A 6211-nucleotide genomic window follows, 5' to 3' on the forward strand; every position below is an offset into this window, starting at 1 on the left:
GTGTATTTTCTATTAATTAAGCCTAATTAAAAGATTTAATTAATGGTTTAATTTAATGGAAAATTAATATGATATTTTAATATTTATTTTATTTAATTAATTAAGAAATTAATTAAATAAAATAATTAAATTTGAGATAAAAGTTATAATTTTAAAGTTGGAATGTGATAATATTTATTTAAGTTAATAAATATTTTAGCAATTAAGTTTTGAAAATGAATTTAAAAGTTGAAAAGATATTAAAATTATTCAAAGATTATAGGTTGCATGATGTGTGCATGTGATTAAAATATAAATATATTAAGATAAAACAAGTGGAATTATTAAAGTGAGTGCATAAGATATAAAAATTAATAAATTAAATTGGAAAGAGTAAAATGAATATTAAATTAATTAATGTGCATTATTTTAATATTCATTCACATAGGAGTATGTGAATTCTCGGGAGTTGTCATGTAGACAACACAAGAGTTTGCACTCTAATTACGCACGTGTTGTCAACAACACAGGAGTTGGCACACAAATTAAGCACATGGTGTCTACAACCTTATGACTCATCTAGAAGGTTGGAAAAAACTCATGCTTAGTTGTCTACACCTTCTGGTTGTTTTTAGAGACATTCTAGGTGCTTCCTGAGAGTTCTTTATAATGAGGCACTCTTAGAAGCTTAGGGAGAGCATTTGGAGCATGGTTGGAGGACTGAGAACATGGAAGAAGGAAGGAGCTTGCTCTGCGGATTCTGAGGAGAAGGGAATTAGCATCAGTATCTAGGTGCACTCGTGATTTTTGCATACTCCCTTTTTGCATGCTTTCTCTTCTTGTCTTCATCGTGTCTGGTAGATGACTGCTTGGATAATTCTTGTGATGAATGTTTAATTCAAATTTGCATGTTGATTCTCTCCTTGTGTGAAGAAATCAATAGAGAACTCAATTAGAAAACCCTAGCTTCCATTCATGAAAAGAAATTAGTTTTAAATCAGGTTTGGGTTCGAATTGTATTAGAATCGAAGATTTGATTAGACAAGGGTTTGTATTTTAATGGAGAATTCTAAGTTAAAATTTATAGGCAAACCTATTAGATAGATTAATGGATAAATTAGAGAAAAATTATTTTATGGAAATTCTTAACTTATAGATTAAGATAGCCCTTTTTATTTAAAAAACTATGTTCTCTTTTTAAAAAATACACATATGTTCAATCCGCATACATACATACATACATACATACATACATACATACATACATACATATATATATATATATATATTTTTTTTTTTTTTTTTAATTTTTTTTTTTTTTTTTTCTTTTTTTTGAAAACGTTGTTGTTAGAAATGGAAAAAGAAATCTGTAAATAAACAATACCAGGAAAGAATCTAAGTGAGTAAATGCATGAAAAGATATTACCATAAAATAGGAGAGAGAAAGCTTAAAGCTCCAACACCATGAGACAAGATATTTGGAAAGGGGAAAGCAAAGAAAACCCCTTGTGATATTATGAATGAGGCATGAAAAGCCTAAGAAGGAAGAGAGAGAGAGATAGAGAGCAATGCTCATACAATATTTGAGAAGAGGAAGAAACCTCATTGTTAAATGAGAGAAGAGGGTCATCTCTTAAATAGAGATGAGAGAGAGGAGTTAGAATGTAACTCCCATGTCTATGAATGCCACCATTCATAAATGTGTGAGGCCAAGTGTGAGATTCCTCTTAAGGAGGAATAATCTAAAATTAGAAATTACAATTTATATTTGTCCTCACATATTCCACTAGATGACAAAATAAGATGTAGTGGAAAAAGGAAAAAAAAGAAATATATTAGGATACCTTGGCTTATATCCTAATATATTACAACAATAAAGAAAGGAAGTCTAACCTTGGTTTATAAATACACCAAGGAAAGATTACAACTTCTAACACCCCCCTTTAATCTTTACTTGGGGTAATTACATCAAAGGGTATTAAACCCATAATTTTTACAAAAATTTGCAACTTAATCTTCAATATGAAGTAATTTGATTGTCTTCAAGCCATATGGAACATTTTCAAATCAAAGAGAAGTACATGAGTCCTTTGAATGTGATCAACTGGAAGCATAGACACATCTTCATATGTGAAAAAAAAATGAGAAGGTTCCTTGATGGATCACCTAAAAAAAAAGGAGAACAACAAGAGAAATATCCACAAGTAGAATGCCATCATATATGCAAATTCAAAATCCTTTTGAATAAGGATAATAAAGTTCTCATAGAGAAACAATGAGTAAAACATGTTAGTAGAAAACAATGGAGATAACCTGATATCAAGATAAAGTATATGCTCAAAAAATTGTCAACAAGGACAAATTGAGTAAAAATAAATGAATGTGGTCACCAACATGCAATGGAGTTAACATGATATCTAAAATAAGTCATAAGCTCAAAAATGAGCATAATATGGGTCAAAATGACTAATCTTTATGCAATAAGTCTCTCATGAAAGAAACATACTAATGCACTAATGACCACAGACAAGGCCAACTAATGAAATCTGCATCAATATTGTGTCAATCACATGGATATAGACAGTCCATTAATGAGTCATCCCACTACAAGTGAATGGGTCGTGATTCCATCACCTACATGACCCATGATCTAGGCAATAAAGAATGCAGAACATTATCACATTGTATATTTATCAAAGGAATATAAGAGAGACAATAATAGATAAGTAGAACATGTGCCTCAAGCACTAAATAATTCAAGTTATAGTTTTGCAAGAATTATAGCTAAAGTGGACCAAAGGAAGGGTTTATGAGGAGTAACAACATATTGCCTTCAAATAAGAAATTCAATTATCTGAATTTGGAGGGGAAAACTCCAATAATAACATCCTCTTCATTGAGGAGCAAAAATGGAACAATATGGAGGGAAACTCCATAAATATTATACTATCAAAATGGAACAGATAGGATCAAATGGAGGGAAACTCCATATAAAATGAGTGCACACCAATATAGGATGGAGGGATACTCCATGGGTCAGATAAGGAAACTATGTATCAGTTATACTGAGGGGACCTACATAGTTAACCTTGAAAAAATATTAAGCTCCCTATGCAACTCAAAATATCATATAAATCATGTATATCAATGGTATAACACCATAAAGTGCCAACATGGGCATGGAACAATGCTATAAAAGCATAAAACTGCAACCATGTGCAGATAAATCAATTGAACATAGTAAATTCAAATCATTAAATAATGAAGGCAATAGTGTAAGAGAACTCATAAACCAATCAGAATTAAGTAAAATGATTTAAGGAAGATCAACTAAATATAGATATCAGGTATAAAACTCCATTAAGTGTAAACATGAGTATTTAATTTATTTTGCAAAGGTATATATTAATTTCTGAAATATTATAGTCATAAATTATATATTTATCTGGGCATATATGTGGGCCCCCATATATACTCAAATAAATATACGAAAATAGATTGGTGAAAGAAAATAATCACCTTTCCATACTTAATATTTTGGAAAGTCACAATATTTACCTTGGTTCAAAAATATAACTTCAAAGTAATAAGAACATAAAGTCATGGGGCAAGAAAAGAGCTCCCCATTTTTCTCATACTATGCCTTCAAGATTGGAAGTGATTCAAAAAGAATTTTTTTGAAATAAAACATTAAGAAAGATATAACTAAAAAAAAACTTAGCAATTAATGATAGAGGTCAGATTTGGCAGATAAGAATATACTAAAAAGAGTTAAAAAACTTTTCTAAAAAAATTTTGAATAAAAGCTTGTAATGAGTAATAGAATATTGCACTTGTCTGACAATGAATGACTTCATGCCAAAAATAGGTTGACAAAAGGCAATGATAAAAGCAAATGATGCCTCTGTCAAGAGCTCAAAAAAGAAAAAGAATCTTGCATGAAAAGACAAGAAAACGTTACTAAAAATAATAGATTTCAGGAATAGACTGACAAAACCAAATAAAATCATAGCTAGCTTAAAAAAAAAACACCTGCCATAAGTTCTCGACGACAAGGAAAAAAAAAGGTAATGAATGGCAATGGCAATCTCAGGAATGGTGGGACTTTCTACTGGCGAATGCTCATATGCTCCTTTAAAATGATCAAAACATTAGGCACACGTTTGAAAAGGCTACTATAGTCCTCAAACTGACTAAGCATGAGAGAACACATAAGCCGAAACAGAACGCAGATAATAAGGAATAGACTCATCCGGTAGAGCCAGGAGAGCAAGCCAATCCCACACAAGATAAATTGGATAAACATTGTATCCTCAAGAAATGGCAGTTTAACTGAATCTTGTGTAAACCACCAAATTTGACAGATAATCTCACCAATGAAACAGGGAAGAAGAATCCTCACAACTAGTGACACAGCAGCGGTGAGCTCTCTCTTGAAAATGATTTGAACTTTTTCTGATTCACGTTCAATTTTATCCAGGAACAATATTTTTTGTAACCCACGTTGCTTAAGATTGTGAGAGAGGAACAAGAAAGAAATGATTTCTAAGGAAGACTCTGATAACTGAACAATTGCATTGAGCTAAATCTGTTCGGTATCAGAGATGCTATAAGTAACACAGAGAACTAATACAGTAGGAACAATTAGAGTGAAGAAGGAAAATAAAATCCAAGAAGTGATTAAACTTGTAGCGCACGAGTCATAAAGCCCAAAACCATGGAGTGAAATTCCTGCATTTGAATGCTGCAGGTATAATACAAAAGCCTGGCTCTCCTCTTCTCCGCTTCAAAAACAACAGAAGAAGAGTGTAAGCCCAAAAAAGATTAGTCGCAATGGCAATGAATTTAGCCACAACGACACCTTTGTGTTCTTTTGCAGCTCAAAAAGGGGCGAATTTATCACACGGTAGTGCAATCTCTTCCTTTTCCCTAAAACCCAAAACCCCAATTTCTTGTTCGTCTTCTTCTTCAGTCTCTGCATTTTTGCTTCACACAAACAATAGCAGAAGTTTTGGACTTTCACTAAAAACTAGCACGAACCCCTTTCATTTGACTGTTCGGGCTGCCAAGGGGAAATTTGAGCGCAAGAAGCCGCATGTTAACATCGGCACTATTGGCCATGTCGACCATGGCAAAACTACCCTGACGGCTGCCTTAACAATGGCCTTAGCTTGACTCGATGGCAGTGCCCCCAAGAAGTACGATGAGATTGATGTGGCGCCAGAGGAGCGTGCCAAAGGAATTACCATTAACATGGCTACCGTGGAGTACGAGACAAAGAATAGACATTATGCTCATGTGGATTGCCCTGGCCATGCTGATTAAGTCAAGAATATGATAATTGGGGCTGCACAAATGGATGGGGTGATATTGGTCGTGTCTGGGGCGGATGGTCCAATGCCGCAAATGAAGGAGCATATTCTCCTTGCCAAGCAAGTTGGGGTCCCCAACATGGTGGTCTTTCTCAACAAGCAGGACCAGGTTGATGATGAGGAGTTATAGCAGCTGGTTGAGTTGGAGGTGAGGGAGCTACTGTCTTCGTATGATCTGCCATTTCTGATGGCAGTGGAAGATGTTTTCTCCATCGCTGGTTGAGAGGGGGATGTCAAGGTTGGTGAGATAGTGGAGATGGTGGGGCTGAAGGATACCTGGGTGGTAACAGTAACCAGTCTAGAGATGTTCCAAAAGCTTGTAGTGTATGTGGATGTTATATTGAACACTGATAGCTATGATAGCTGGCAAACCCAATCAGATCAATACAAGGAATACAAGTGCCCAAAATAAGCAAAGCAGCATTCATGGATTGAAAGGAACATTTTTGCCCTTTGACAAGGACTTCCCCAAAAAGAAACCAAAAAATGTACAGCTAAATTAGCCTACAAGGAAAGTTGGGTTAGATTCACCAGACGGAGAGAAAAATACAAACTCTATCCCACCTTCTGATATACAACAGATCATTCCAAAGACAAATTTAAGCTAGTTGCTGGCCGGATCTATCCACAGTTGAAGAGCACTACTCGATCTATGAAACTCTCCATCCATAGACCGATCTGTAAACTCCGGGGGACAAAAATCCGCTAGGGCTTGCATAGCATGAACTTTCATTTGAAGATTCACAATATAATCCGTCGTCTCCTGGAAAAGAAGATTTACAACTTCAAGTGAGGTATATATTATATTAAGAAAAAATTAAATTCAATGGCTGGGCATCGCAGACGAGAAACTCGTTTCA

The 6211-nt window shown here is 34.2% G+C and overlaps 1 pseudogene; it reads left to right on the plus strand.

The window, feature by feature from the left end:
• Window positions 1-4812: 4812 nt before the first annotated feature.
• On the plus strand, window positions 4813-5763 carry LOC149578558 (elongation factor TuB, chloroplastic-like; annotated as a pseudogene).
• The last annotated feature ends 448 nt before the right edge of the window (window positions 5764-6211 follow it).

This window comes from Cupressus sempervirens, chromosome 1 (assembly GCF_028749045.1).
Source record: "Cupressus sempervirens isolate cs-2001-9-10 chromosome 1, ASM2874904v1, whole genome shotgun sequence".
In the NCBI taxonomy this organism is placed as follows: Eukaryota; Viridiplantae; Streptophyta; class Pinopsida; order Cupressales; family Cupressaceae; genus Cupressus; species Cupressus sempervirens.